Here is a 15,965-nt window from a genome sequence, read left to right as displayed (position 1 = left end):
AAACAAAAGTTACGCAAGAAGTACGTGATATTTAAAAGGCACGAACCCAAAAAAAAAACGGAAAAATAAGATTTTATTGATTTTAGATTCATTATTTGTGTATATCGGCATTTTTCCCTTGTAATGTATTACTAGAACATTAGTAATGTGAGTATTATGTGGCTAAAACTCTTTAGCCACATAATACTCGCCCTTCTCTATTATTACCAACGTATAATACTTTGATCAGTTTAGTAGCAGATACACAACCCACACAACTGAATATGAAGAATTGACGACGTTTCGGTCCGTCCTAGACCACTACACGACTTGATAATGGTCCGGAACAGACCGAAACGTTGTTCTTTCATCATTTCCAGATTTGTAGGTTGTATATCAACTCTTTAGCCACTTTATTGTGTCTCAACGTCTGCATGGGAGGTAAGACCCAAGAGATGAAATCCAACTTCAGCTGGGTGAATACACACACACACACACAGACTCACATATTGGGAAAGACATACTTCAGAGACAGAGATTAAGCTCGAGGAGAAGTGCGAGTCTCTGTTGTTTGAATTACTCAACATTTGAACCACTCTGCAGACTTTCTTCAAACAAACTCAGATTCTGCCTTTTCACGGAAACAAAAGAATACATATACACAGTTTCTAGTGAAGGGGGGTGAGTAAACAAGGGTAAAAAGGAGAAACAATGTACACGAGTATTGTAATACTACTCAACAATGCAAGGGCTTTAGGCACTATAGGTTCAATATACAACTGATGTTAGTTGGCACAAATATTTGCAATTCCCAATTCCCAGTTTAACATTGTTTAAAAGACCTTACACAAGAACACAAAATGTGTAAGTTATATTTCTTCAAAAGCATCATTTCCTTGTGTCTTTGATACGACGCGAGAGAAATGATTTTTATATATTTTTAGTACTTTGTGTGCTAATGAATATGAGCGTAAAATGAATACTTTTTTATGACAGATCGAAAGTTATAATGAATACTATGATTAAAAAAAGAACTAATTTACTCCAGATAGCTCTAGATATAATTGCTAATTATATTAAGAAATCGTAATGTCTTCTCACATAGTAGCAAAGGATAAAAACCCACAATCATGTATTTGTAAATTTTATATAAAGATTTATTCCAAGTCTTCCCCACTCTCCACAATGCTTTATCAAGGTCTGAGAATATGGGTTGGACAAAACTTACAACTCAACGCTATTAGTCGTTGGAGATGTTGAGCCGTTGATTAGCCTTGACAAAGCACTCGGAAGAGTGCAAAAGTCTTGGAGTAAACCTTTACATACAATACACTATTACATGTGTGTAGGTTTTATCCTTAACTAAATTTATTGTAAAATATCATGAAATTGGCAGGTTTCCAAGCCATATAATTTAATTCTTGTTCTCAGAAGCTTCAATGATTATATAGGATTAATACTATTACTAATAATAATAATATTATTGAACAAATTCACAAGGGCTTTGATTAGGGTTCGAACTTATGCGGTAGGGTGTTACAACGCACACTCCCTAGTCAACTAGGCAACTAGTTTGTTAACTACCTAGTTGACTTTGGTTGACAGAGCCCGAGTGCATGGGGGAAATTGTGTATGAAACTCCGGATAGACTTCAGTGGAAGCCTAGGGATGATCCTCGTGAGGGCAGTAGCACTCCCGGCTACAATTCTTTTTACCATGTCTTGGTACAGTTGACTAGAGCGCGTCTGGGGACACTCAGTGCCTAGGTTCGAACCCTTATCGAGGCCCTTGTGGATTTGTTCATTTGATATATCACGCTATTGTGATTTTTGTGTATAATAATAATATTATTATTATGTTATGACATTGTTGCTATTAATATTTTTGTTCCAAATCATCTGGTGAGAAACATTTAAGTTTTCTTCCATTATTTACCTTAAGTTCTCCCCCTACAATGTTTCCATTTTTTCATTTAAACATACATACATCCATATATACATACATACATACATACATATGCACATAAGAATTTCCTTAAGTACTTTCGTATATTAATACATCTTCAGAAGGAGGTGTTTTAATGTAAATATAAATGTAAATAATGTAAAAAGGAGTGGTTTTGTAAAACAAAACCACTCCTGAAGATGTATTAATATACGAAAGTACTTAAGGAAATTCCTGTTTCAATTTTCCTCCGTGGTCTGACACTGTCACATTTTTAATCACGTGTTTATTTTCGTGATTTACATACATATGTACATAAATATACAGCCTGGCTGGTACAGGTGGTCATGGTCGCCCCCCATCAAGGCCTACCAAACACATGGGGCAATAAATACTACACGATACAATAGGGCATCCATTAATAAATGTAAATGACGGAAAGAGCATTCAGAAAGGAAATCATTTCATTAAATTCTAATGACGTTAGCGCGATAAAATGTCGCTCCAGACCAATTTGAGCGTAAAGTTATGTCGGTAACTTTTGACAAATTCTAGATAAATCGTGAAAAAAAATTCGTCACTAATTTCACACGTCCATGGGATTTTGTTTTCCACATTTATTCATCTTTTCCCAGTTTCATTTCTGTGTACTATGTTGCTCGGACGTGTATATTTTCTCCATCACAGAGACGAAAAAAGATGCTTGATGATCCGAGAAGTTAAACAATTTTTTGTCAATTTCTTTATTAGATCTGACATGATACGAACTCCGATTTTTGCTCGAATATGTCAAAATACTATTTTTGTTTTATGTGTGTGTGTGTGTTTGTGTGTGTGTGTGTTTGCTGTGATTTGCAGCGTGATTTTTAATTTATGACATAAATGTGGCTCGTTTTTTATTTTATGATTTTTTTATATAGTTTTTTTGGTATTGTGTTTGCTTGGGTCGCGTGAGTGTTACTCCCTGAAATATTTATTTTGTCTGCTCGAGGTTGGTGGCCTGACACTTGAGGCTAGTTTTAAAAAATTGTTTCCCAGTAATTGTTGTTGGGTGTGTGCACAACATGGGCAGGTCACGATTGTGACATCACGGAAAACAGTGCCACGTGACACTGTGCCTAAGTTACCCCCCTCACAAAATCTAAGAATTCTCAATACCCAATGACTCAACTCTGAATATATTTGCCATATCGTAAAGCTTTAATTGCTGATCATGCTAAAATTCTCAAAATAATTGTACTTATTACACTTTAGCTATAAAAGGCAAATCTATGTGCTCTCGACATCATCAACAATCCAACTGTACACAGTGCAACATCCAACAATACCACAGTGCATATATACTCTGCTACCATCTCTGACTGCACCTATAATTTACATATCGAGTTTACTCAAACACTGTGTCAACACCGGAATTGGGTTTACATTGGCACTAGGAAGCACGAGCACCAGGTTAAGATGAATACCAGGTCGAAATGAGCTCTTGGTCAACCTGGGTATTGGCTCGACATAAGTAGTAGGTTGACAGAGACACTTGGGACGGGGAGAGGGAGATGGAGAGAATGTATCAGTGAGAGAAACAGAGACAGAGAAAGAAAGACAAGCAGAGGGAAAACGAGGAATTATACAGAAATATATGTATGTGTGCGTGTGCGTGTGCGTGTGCGTGTGCGTGTGTGTGTGTGTGTGTGTGTGTGTAAATCACGAAAGTTGACACGTGATGAAAAATGTGACAGTGTCAGACCACGGAGGAAGAATTGAAACAGGAATTGCCTTAAGTACTTTCGTATTTAATAATAAATCTTCAGAAGGATACATCCTTCTGAAGATGTGTTATTAAATACGAAAGTACTTATGGAAATTCCTGTTCAATTCTCCCTTTGTAGTCTGACACTGTCATATATACGTGACACTAAATAACTGATCAATGATTTTTATACTAACGAATCTTTATATTTCCAGTATATGTCTTCACTGGGCAGTAAGTTTAAAAATTAACTGTTCTTAGTCCATATTCCAGATTTGTGGGGACCATGCGAGCGTCACTGAACGACAGGTGACCGTGAAGTTCTCTTCAATATCTACTTAGGTACATAGTGGCTATGTGTATATTAACCCAAATAGGATGGGGTTTCATGAGGAGTTACACACTCGTTGTCGACTGGGACAGTATATGTGGTGAGAGGTATAATTTTTATTTTTATCATGAGGCGTACACGAGTGTAAGCCAACTGTTAATATTAGGGTGAGAGTGTTTGATTTATAGTGTCTGTGCTATATCTCATCTCCTATTGTCATTGTAAGTCGATTATTTAAGTGTTGTTGTTCGTGCATTGTTCGTGTTCTAAAGAAATATTGTTGTCTTCTCTATGTACTGAGATGGTTGGGGCTGACAGTTCCCAAGTAGACTTGTAAAGGCATTGACAACATTCGTCTCTTTCAAGATGTTTCGATTGAAGTTAGAAGCGTTCTTCATAAGTAAGTTGTCGGTCTTCTGGCTCATCTCGTAAATGGTGAATTGCACCTTCAGTTAGTATCGATAATTGTCACATGAAACAAATTATTTGTTTCAAAACTTTTTCTTCCGTATTGCATGTTAGTGAAAATACGTTCCCGTTGAAGAATTTAATAAATGGGAGAAATGCTGTTGTATTGGCAGTTTCATCAGAGGTAGAATGGAGATTCAGATTCCTTATATTAATCACTTCGTCATATCCGTTAAAATACTTATTTGTGAGCAGAACCTGCCCTACTAATGCTGATTTTCCTCCCAACCTGTTTCCATCTGGAGGTGTGTGTAAGGGCATCACTGACAAAGGCATCTACAATAATTTATGCCAGTCAAGGCACTCAGGACTAGCATTAGTACACATTATGTTTAATTTATTGGGCCTGACATGTGTCGGAAAAGGACGCATTACACTGAAGCTCTCCTCAACATCTTCGGAGGCAGAGGAAATTAACATTGCAGAATTGCCAGTATATATTCCAAGTAAGATGAGAAGAGGTCAGGAGCCATCCAATCAAGGGTCTGGAAATATTTATATTCTCATCCTTTAAAATGATCTTTTACCCCTTGTGTTGATTACGAGGGGTCACAGTCCCCGCGGCCCGGTCTCTGACCAGGCCTCCTGGATGATGGCCAGGTCAACCAGACTGTTGGACGCCGCTGTTCGCAGCCTGTTTTGCGAAAACTGCACAAAACAGGTGTTTTTCAAAATGATTCAACCATGGCGCTTGATATCGCGTAAATATATATATAATATATTGTACATATATTCACGCGATATCAAGCCAATATATTGGCTTGGGGACCATTCAAGCTTGTTCCCATTTGTATTGCTCACGTGGTCCCCAACAAGTGAGGAGACTCGATGAAATATCATTGGCCATGTTGACCACCGAGTGCTGTCGGGTGTTGGGTAAAAGTCTCATGACTTACAATATTTTTGTATAGTAAGTTGTTGTCTAGTGGTTAAAGTACTGGATACGCTAAGGCGCATGGTGCTTCTAGTTGTCAGGGATCGAATCCTTCTGGGGTGTGTAGTTTTTGGTTATATATATATATATATATATATATATATATATATATATATATATATATATATATATATATATATATATATATATATATATATATATTATACACATTTTATATGGATTGTCAGTCAAAATTTGATGCTTAAATATTGGATAGCACTTCACTTGCAATTTGTTTTGACAAATTTAATTGGAAACAGAATAGCTTTACATTCAAGGAAAATTAAATGGAACTACGTCAAACTCTGAATATGTTTAATGTGAACGGATGGCACAAATCTGTTACGATTGATCCAAATATATATATTACAGCGAGGCAACATCGGTGTAAGAATAAGCTGCCTTTTATATGCGTGTGTGTGTATATATATATATATATATAATATATATATATATGAGCACACACTGATATTAATTCTGATTTTGAGATATCAGTAAAACCTATGATCTCGTGTTTCTAATAAGCTTGACGTCACACGCGTCAATCACAAAGAGACTTACCATCTGAGAGAGGCAGGGAGATAGTGAAAGAGAGAGAGGGAGAGGGATAGTGATAGAGAGGGAGAGGGTGGGGCACGGTCCTTTGCAGTGGTGGGGGTGTTGGGGACCTCTAACGTGTCCTCATTACAGAGGAATTACGACAGCTACAGCTTACCACAGCCCCGCCCAGCTTCCCACGAGCACTCCTCTATCCTTTTCAGCTCTTCTTTTCAATCTTTACTTCACTACCTTCTTCCCTCTTCTTACTTCACTCACCCTTTTTTTTTCCTTTGGCTCAAATTCTGATGATTTTTTCAGTTTTTATCTTATGTATAGAAAAGAAGGAAATAACATTTTATTATTTATCTACTTTTGGCATGTATTTCTTTTCTTCAGATGGGTTTAATCAATGGCAAGTGTGACATTTATATTAGTCAAGAAACATAATGAATCACGTTATCTTATCTTGAGGTTATTTTGAGTTGATTTCTGGGATTAGCGTCCCCGCGGCTCGGTCCTCGACCAGGCCTCTTTTTTGTGAAAGAAAAGGATTTCTAAATTTGTTATTTTTAACACAAAATCAAATTGAATGAACTAAATGACTCTGGAGAAAATTCTGTAAAATTATAGGCCCTTTGAACACAATTTTAGTCTAAGGTACTTAAAATGAACTTCGAGCAACTTATCAGATATAGATGTAGGGAACTTTAACAAGTCACTCAGTATGCTGCTGATCTCCTTTCGTATTTTAGGAAAAAAGTCTGATATTTATTAAAATAGGCAAAGCTATTTGGTAGCTAAAGGTATAACATTTAAATTTTCAGCAGCACTCTCAACTTTAATGGGCAAATGTAAGAACACACACCCCCTGAACTTTGGCACTCAAATCACAACATTACTCTGAGTGCGGAGAAATGCCAAGCTCTCGTTCTCCTTAGTGCTTTGTAAGGAAGAGGTACTCCATCTCCGCTCCGTATCATCTCAATATTCATTTTCCTTCGGAACTTATCGGTATGATGTTTCGTGTCCGTGAAATGAATTCCGGTTTGGTTGATGGATCTCTTTTTTATTATTATTATGTGAAGTGAGCTGCACTTTGAAAAATTATCTTTTCGTTCGCATTTCAGATTTCTTATAAATGGGTAAAACAACGTGGTTGATGCAAAAAATGATGTCACACGGATATAGTCAAATTGATGTAGTAACGTTAGTGTAGTAACACGGGTGTATGATACACTATGCTGTATAATACACTATTATTAACCTTCGCTTCTGCCTAACTTTCCTGCTTTTACCTATCCAGACCCTTTCCTCTGCAGTCTTACCCAGGAAACAGTGTCTTCTGATCCCCCCACCACCTAAACGAACTCGGTAGTAGATATTCAAGATCATTTGCATATAGAATATTCGCTAGATCGATAGACTCTTCATCGCATGCATGCATAATCATGTTTTGATGAAGGCTTATAACATGCTATCCTCCTCGCATGCTTGGCAAAACTGATCTTTCTGTCTTGTCTTATAAAAGAGAGATGCAAGTAATGTTTTATTAAATAAAAATTAATATTTTCAAATCATTATAATTATATATATATATTTATATATTTATTTTTCTATCTCTCTTGATATCTGTATTCGGAGGTAATAATGCAGCTGATGCCATATTAAACGGAAAAATTTAATGTACTATCGATAGGATAGGTTAGCAGCAAGCCCATAAGATAGAGCAGGTGCCATCTATTGGCAGAACATGACACTATCAACAAGCCAATAGAAGGCTATAAGCGTAGTTGTGCTAAAGGAACCATTCCCGCGCTTACACCTAATTGGTAGAAACTCTTTGTTGACATCCAACACACGCAGGGTTCCGTTAAGTGTTCCATTGACTTAATATCATCTTCGGTGTTCAGAACACCAACCCCACTTATAAAATTCTGTTGCAACACTAATCTACCCAAAACGTTATCTATTTAACCACATAAATTCAATCGTTAAGTGATAATTATTTGTGTAAACAAAACTGTTGTTTACAAAAATCACTTGGCTACCTATGACCTGTGACGTCATCAGTGGGTGGGGTTACAAGACAAATAATGTGAATGATATGATGCCCCGCCCTCTTATAATTAGACCTTATGCTAACACACGCACACACACACACACACACACACACACACACACACACACACACACACACACACACACACACACACACACACACACACACACTCAGAATAGTGTAAAGTTCGTTGCATTTAGATGAATCCTACGTCTGATTAGCATTTGAAGTGAATGTCAAAGAAAAATGTCTACCAATGAGATGCAAACGCAGGAATGCTTCCCTTAGAATGGCTTGCTGTTGCCCTGTTGATAGTGCAATGTTCTGCCAATAGATGGCTCCAGATGTATCTAACAGGCTGCTGATGATAGTGTAATATTATGTAAATAGATGGCATCAGCTGTGTCCTATGGGCTGCTGCTAACCAATGGCCAGATTCACGAAGCAGTTACGCAGGTACTTACGAATGTGTACATCTTTCCTCAATCTTGACAGCTTTGGTTGTATTTATTAAACAGTTTACAAGCATGAAAACTTGCTAATCAACTGTTGTTATTGTTATAAACAGCCTCCTAGTGCTTCAGAGATCATTAGCTGTTTAATAATTGACACACACACACACACACACACACACACACACACACACACACACACACACACACACACACACACACACACACATACACACACACACACACACACAACAGGAAGCAGCCCGTAAAAGCTGTCTAACTCCCAGGTACCTATTTTCTGCTAGGTAACAGGTGTGTGTATACTCACCTAGTTGTACTCACCTAGTTGTGCTTGCGGGGGTTGAGCTCTGGCTCTTTGGTCCCGCCTCTCAACTGTCAATCAACTGATGTACAGATTCCTGAGCCTACTGAGCTCTATCATATCTACATTTGAAACAGTGTATGGAGTCAGCCCCCACCACATCACTGCCTAATGCATTTCACCTGTTAACTACTCTGACACTGGAAAAGTTCTGTGTGTGTTAGGGAGAAAAATATGCATTAGATATAATATAGGAAAGTAGGTCGAGGGTCAGTACACATAGACAACCGACGGTTAGAAAAGCGGGGTCCAAGAGCTAAGAGCTCGATCCTGCAAGCACAAATAGTAAATAAACACTGGGTGTCAATCACTAGGTGTGCAACACGAGGTGTGGCTCATTATGTGTGACACACACTTGTTATTGCAAAGAATATAGAAATATGATGAATTTATTCAAATCTCTTCACTCTGTCTTCCCAGGTTTAACGTCTTCGAAGGACATTCAGCAGGTGAATGTTCTAACCCTTGCACCTTGGCTGATGTGAAAACAGTATCAGAACGCAAAATGGGGTAAATAAAAGACAGCGATGATATGTTTTTACCTTTTCACTCCGTTCTTAAACGAGCTTAAACATGATCTTCTTTACGAAATCTGCTATTAAGTACCACAAGAGATCTCTCTCCTTTCTTCTACCATCTCTCTCTCTCTCTCTCTCTCTCTCTCTCTCTCTCTCTCTCTCTCTCTCTCTCTCTCTCTCTCTCTCTCTCTCTCTCTCTCTCTCTCTTTATCTATCTCTGTTAGTGCTTCATTGTAATTTCTTTCACCCCTTGTCACTTACTCAATTGTTCCATCAGCGCCCCTCGTTCTTCCCAGAATTTATTGTCTCTGTCCCTCTCGCTCTCCTGTATATCTTCATACCCTACAATTGTGCAAGATTTTCATATAATCGAGAGATGGTGTTTGAGCTTGTTTTTATACCGAGTAATTGGACCATTATTAAAAAAAAATACACATGCGCATTTATGTCTTTATAAGTGCATAGTGTATTTTTTTGTTATGGAGAGTCTGATTATAAAAATTTTCTTATTAAGACTACTCAATAGCTTGGTCGAGAGAGCTTCGGCCTCACACACGTGGAGTCCAGGGTTCGGATCTCCTTGAGCCCCGGTGAATGGTAGATTCTGATTATTTGATTTCTGAAGTTGATTAAAATGAGCTGCAATATGAGTCGATTATAAATAGGGGTTTAAACTGTACACACATATGTATGTGTTTAATTCAATGAATCTATGCAGCTGAAGTTATCAAACTATAATTCTGAAGGTGGTAGCTAGGAAATTACGATAATGGGTTGAGAAAAAATATATAATTATCATGAGAGTACTAATCCAGTTAGAGAATATTGCTCCTGAATGGAGAAGGAGCATTTTGAGTTAGATGATTAATGGAATCACTGGTGTTTAAACATTTGGATTATCTAGTAACGAACGCCGACCACGCAAGAAGCAATTTCGTTGCTGTTCCGAGAGGTCTAATATGTATGGTCACTTAGATTGGCCTCACTCTCGATAAAAATATTAAGTAGGCCCCGTTATTGGTTAATATAGTAGTTTATCTTTGATGAATTGTCTAAAGTTATCTAAAGCCCTCGTTAAGCTTTTTTTTCCTCTTGTCACAATAAAGTTCACCTGAAGTTTCCATAATGATTCGATTCTGAATTTAGACCTAACACAGTAAAAGATCAAGAAGAAACAAATGCTGAAGTGTTTTCCATATCAAAGGCTTCGGTAGTACAAGTAAATTCAGGACTTTTAATGTTTCAGTATTTTCAATATTTACCATACGTCTGAGGCTTCAGTATTGCAAGTATTGGCCATACTTCAGAAGCTTTATAATTGTAAATAAATTACAAACATCTAAAGCTTGAGTGCTTCAAATATTTACAGTATTTGTAGCACTGAAATGATGTAATATAAATGTAATATGACTACACAGACAACTTTTAAATGTAAAACATTTCAACTCCCATGAACTTTATACTTTAAAATACGTCAACGTTGATCTAAAAATAATTAGAAATTTCAAAAAAGAAAATTTCTCATCGAGAAATGTAAGCTCAAATTATTATATAATTTCAATATATTACATTTTCTAAACATTTATAAGAGATGTAAGATTTACAGCTTCGAGGCGTCAGTCGGGTATTCTAAGAAAACCTTATTCATTCCCCGAATGTCTGTCAGAAATTACTGTGTTGAGTCTATGGAGCTTTGAAATGCCATCGGGTAATTCCAACTCCCTCTCTTAATGGCACTGACCATAGCTGGTAATTGGCTGGGCTAAGTGATTTGATCCAATTAATGGATGCCTTGACAACGCAGATCAGGTGGTAAGGCAATTATCGGACATCTTGGGGGTGTAGAGCTCGCTCGCTACACCAATCAGCTGACACCTCGGAAACACCAATTGGATAATAAGACAATTAGCGGTTTGCCGAATGTTGGTTAGAGGCCGTGAGAGTGGGATGATTTAGAGAGCGTCTTTTACACGATTGGCGACAATGGTTCATCTCCCGGCTGGATGTGCTAGTTCCTTTCTGCTGGATGAGTTGCTTCCTCTCTCGCTGCTGGATTGAGTAGTTCCTCTCCCTGCTGAATATAGCGGTCCCTCTCTCTGTTGAACTTAGAATAAGTTTGATTATTAATTATATTCCATCTCAGTGTCCTCTCAAGTACAGAGAGTACTGTATGTACTATATGATCAAGTCATATAACGTTGTTATCAAATATCACTGAGAGACGGCTGGGTCTTTCATTTAAGGGGAAGTCGTATACTTAAAGTGTCAAAGCTGGAGATAAGCATTTCAATAAATCTTTTATAGGAAAAGTTTTTTTTTGAGGCAGATTGCAGGGCACAAAAAAATACAAAAATCATTCATTGAGTATTAGGCATTACGCATTGCATGATCGCTAAAACTTCTTACTTAATATGTATGAAATCATTAATTTTAGATTTTTAATCACATAAAAATGAAATATATGGAAAAATATTGTTTATATGTCCATTTCTAGTTAATTATTTCTCCTTCAATATATTGTGACGTAAACCAGTCTACTTATTATACCTGTGAGCTGATTTACATACGTGTAGAATTAATCGTGGAACATTTTAGAGAGAAATATTGTACTGATGTTTATCTTGTATATTTTCCCATTTCTTTCCTGAATCCTTAACATGAGTTTAATTAAAATTATTTTTGCTTTTGGCCTTAGTTCTTGAAGGATGAAACTTGTTGCTCCTGGGAATTAACTGTTCCGGTATTATTCAATGTAGGCTCAAGACTGCTAATTCTGAGAATTAACTGTTTCTGAATTATTCAATGTTGACTGCTAATCCTAGGAATTAACTGTATTATGTTTGTACATTCCGAGTTTGTTAGTTTATTTATTGATAATAATTTAACAAAAATATGACAAAGATGACAAGTACAGGATGCTTGTGATGCGGAGTTTCGAAAATCATTAACTGTTAAATGTGCACTGATTAAGCAGCCATGATCGAAAACAGATGTACAGGTTTCGAAAATGGACTCTTAAATGCTTGATGAATCCTGCCCATGGACTGAATCTGGTTTATGTGATAAAGCACTACCGAATCCGCCCCCCATGAAATGCCTTACGTACCCTATGCTAACAACATTGTTTAGAAGACAGGATTAATACCAAAACCTTCGGGAGATACGCAAGTGACGGTGTCACGGTCGGTGTCACGTGTCGCAAGTGGTGTCACGAGCGTCCGTGTGTGTGATACCGTCTTGTACATCACGGACGACTGACTTCAATTTACGGACGGATGGTTCAAGTCCCGACAGCTCGTAATGAACAGCGGGAAGATGGGAACAATACGGACCAAATGAGCTTTCAAACTTGAATAATATTTATCTTGTATGGTGAGCGAGAGAGAGAGAGAGACAGTCTGACAGACAGACAGACAGACAGACAGCCAGCCAGCCAGACAGCTAGCCAGCCAGACAGCTAGCCAGCCAGACAGACACAGAGAGAGAATGAAGGAGATTGAAAAAGTGTAAGTAAAAAGAGATTATATAAAAAGACATGATTTAGAAATATATAAAAGACATACAAAAACGAATAAATATAAATATTACACAGACCTTTTTACATTTTTTAATGAAAAGACGATTCATGCGTAATTTTGAGGTTCTTATATATTACCTGAATATTACCTATACGTCACCTGCACCGTACACAGGCGTTCAACACCAGGTATTTTCTTTATTTTTGTTATCCTATTTGCAATATTTTATTTCCCGCATACTTGCAACGATATCATACTCCTCGCTCTTTCAAAATGTTTATTTTCTTCAAATTAAATTTATTTCTAGCAAAGGTAGTTAAGTGTTAAGCGAGTGTCTTAAAAAAGAAACCAATGCTGTTACCTGGATGTAAGATACAGTAAGGACAAAAATGTCATTCGGATGAGAATCATTCTTTCGATTGTAAGTCTTGATATCAGGCCAGGCAACAAGTCTCAATGAGCAGGCGATGAGTCACAATAACGTGGCTAAAATTATGTTGACCAGACCACACACTAGAAGGTGAAGGGACGACGACGTTTCGGTCCGTCCTGGATCATTCTCAAGTCGACTTGAGAATGGTCCAGGACGGACCGAAACTTCGTCGTCCCTTCACCTTCTAGTGTGTGGTCTGGTCAACAAGTCTCAATGAGTCCAAGAATGAACACTTAAGATTCGTCTTAATGAACAGTTTTGCGAACGAGGGACAACATATTCCCTTGACCCATTGCTTACGACCGTACAGATTAAGATTTAGATATAGTTGCTAAATTATTGTTTCTTCAGTCAGGTTTTAAGATGATTAAATTCATTTAGTGTTGCTTTCTGAGGATATAATATAACCAGATGCTTTCAGAATTTTGAAATTTAATTTCTCTGCCGATTAGTTTTTACGATTTCGTCAATACCGATTAAGTTTGTAACAAAATAATTCTTGCATATTTGAAAGGATTGTACAAATGGTTACATTTTCAGCACAATATTATTAGCATATTTTCATGAATTATTCAAGCGCGTCTTTGGAAGGAATAAATTGAGCTTGATGGAATCATCGTGGAAGTAAGCATTATATTCTTTCATCGTGAATCATGATAATCAAATAACATCTTGTTTTAACCTTTTTTGTGTATGAGAAATGTTCATAGAGAACTTTATCCATTTTACACCAACTTTACACGCACGATAAAATAAATATAGACAACTAGCAATATGACCCCAGTAAAGAATTTTCTTTAACGCACCTATATGTGTGTGTGTGTTCATCTCTGTCATATGCTTCGAGAACGTCTACAATGCCTTTGACGTCGCTCGACGTATGTATTTCTTCCTCTCGAATTGTCATCCTCAATTATATTTATGACCTTTGAATATTCTGCGACACACAAAGTGCTAAATAATTGTTCTTGCTTGTTGACCAGACCACACACTAGAAGTTGAAGGGACGACGACGTTTCGGTCCGTCCTGGACCTATCACAATCGACTTGAGAATGGTCCAGGACGGACCGAAACGTCGTCGTCCCTTCAACTTCTAGTGTGTGGTCTGGTCAACATACTTCAGCCACGTTATTGTGACTCATCGCCTGTTCTTGCTTGGTTTCATTTTTTGTATAATTACCCATCGCGAATATATGTAATTGAAATAACTGGATTTTTGACTGACTCAAACTTGGATCTGAATTTCTCCTTAAAACTTACTTATGGCAAGTCATTGTGAACTTGATCCTATAAGAATTTTCGTACATTTGTACGAGGAGAAAAACGAGTTATCGTGTGTTAATTATCAAGCATTAGTAATTTTGGGGTTAGAGTTAAACATGGCAAAGAGAGAGGGAATCGTAGCCACTGGGCGATCTCTGAGTAATTAAACTCTGAATGAAGAAGTTATTTTGTCTGGGATTATTTAGAATATTATTATGCGTATAATTGCTGTGATTTTAGTATTATACGACTCTGAATCTGCTGGTAGAGAATGTTCGTGAGTGACATTTAGTGGTGGTTCCTTCTTGACCTTTGGAACACACGCAAACGCACGCACACACGCACATGCACACAAACTCACACACATAATTACAATTACTATTCACCTCATACATACACATACACACACACGCACACACATACACACACACATTAAAATCACGTCACTGGAAGACAGGAGAGTTAAGGGGAGTCATGATAACCACATGCAAGATGCTCAAACGGATTGATAGGGTAGTTAAAGACAGTTTATTTAACACAAGGGGCACGCTCACCTTGGGGACACAAGTAGAAATGGAGTGCCCAAATGAGCCATGAAGACATTAGAAAAAAACATTTTAGCTTTAGAGTAGTTAACAAATGGAATGCATTAAGAAGTGATGTGGTAGAGGCAGACTCCATACACAGATTTATGTGCAGATATGATAGAACCCAATAGGCTCAGGTACCTGTACATCAGTTGATTGACAGTTCAGAGGCTGAACCAAAGAGCAGAAGCTTAACTCCCGTAAGCACAACTAGGTGAGTACAACTAGGAGAGTATATATACACACACACACACACACCGTACATATGCGCACACGCACACAGCCACACGCACTCACTCACACGCTCACGCACTCACACTAACTATTAAGACGGTGGTGTGTAAACAACAATTCCCACAACGGGCGCTGATATCAACACCGGTTCGGTTGTCCGTTGGATAGAGATCTGATCTACAGGTAACAGTGTCTTATCTTATTGGTCTACCGCAGGTGCTGACCAGGTAACCGCAATCGGTAACAGAGAAGTAAATAACAAAGTTAATAAATGAAACATGTAACATAAAAAAGAGCCCCGTGTGTATATATATATATATATATATATATATATATATATATATATATATATATATATATATATATATATATATATATATATATTCCCAAAGTGATTAAATTTGTAATAGAAATTGAAAAAACACACATTTTATTGTTATATATATATTCCCAAAGTGATTAAATTTGTAATAGAAATTGAAAAAACACACATTTTATTGTTAAATGTAAATTTTTATACTCACACGAACACAGGTGACATTTATTATCACACCAACTTAGGAAAAGAGCTGGGT

The sequence above is a fragment of the Procambarus clarkii genome, chromosome 9 (genome assembly GCF_040958095.1).
Source record: "Procambarus clarkii isolate CNS0578487 chromosome 9, FALCON_Pclarkii_2.0, whole genome shotgun sequence".
In the NCBI taxonomy this organism is placed as follows: Eukaryota; Metazoa; Arthropoda; class Malacostraca; order Decapoda; family Cambaridae; genus Procambarus; species Procambarus clarkii.
Note: the sequence above shows the minus strand (reverse complement) of the source record.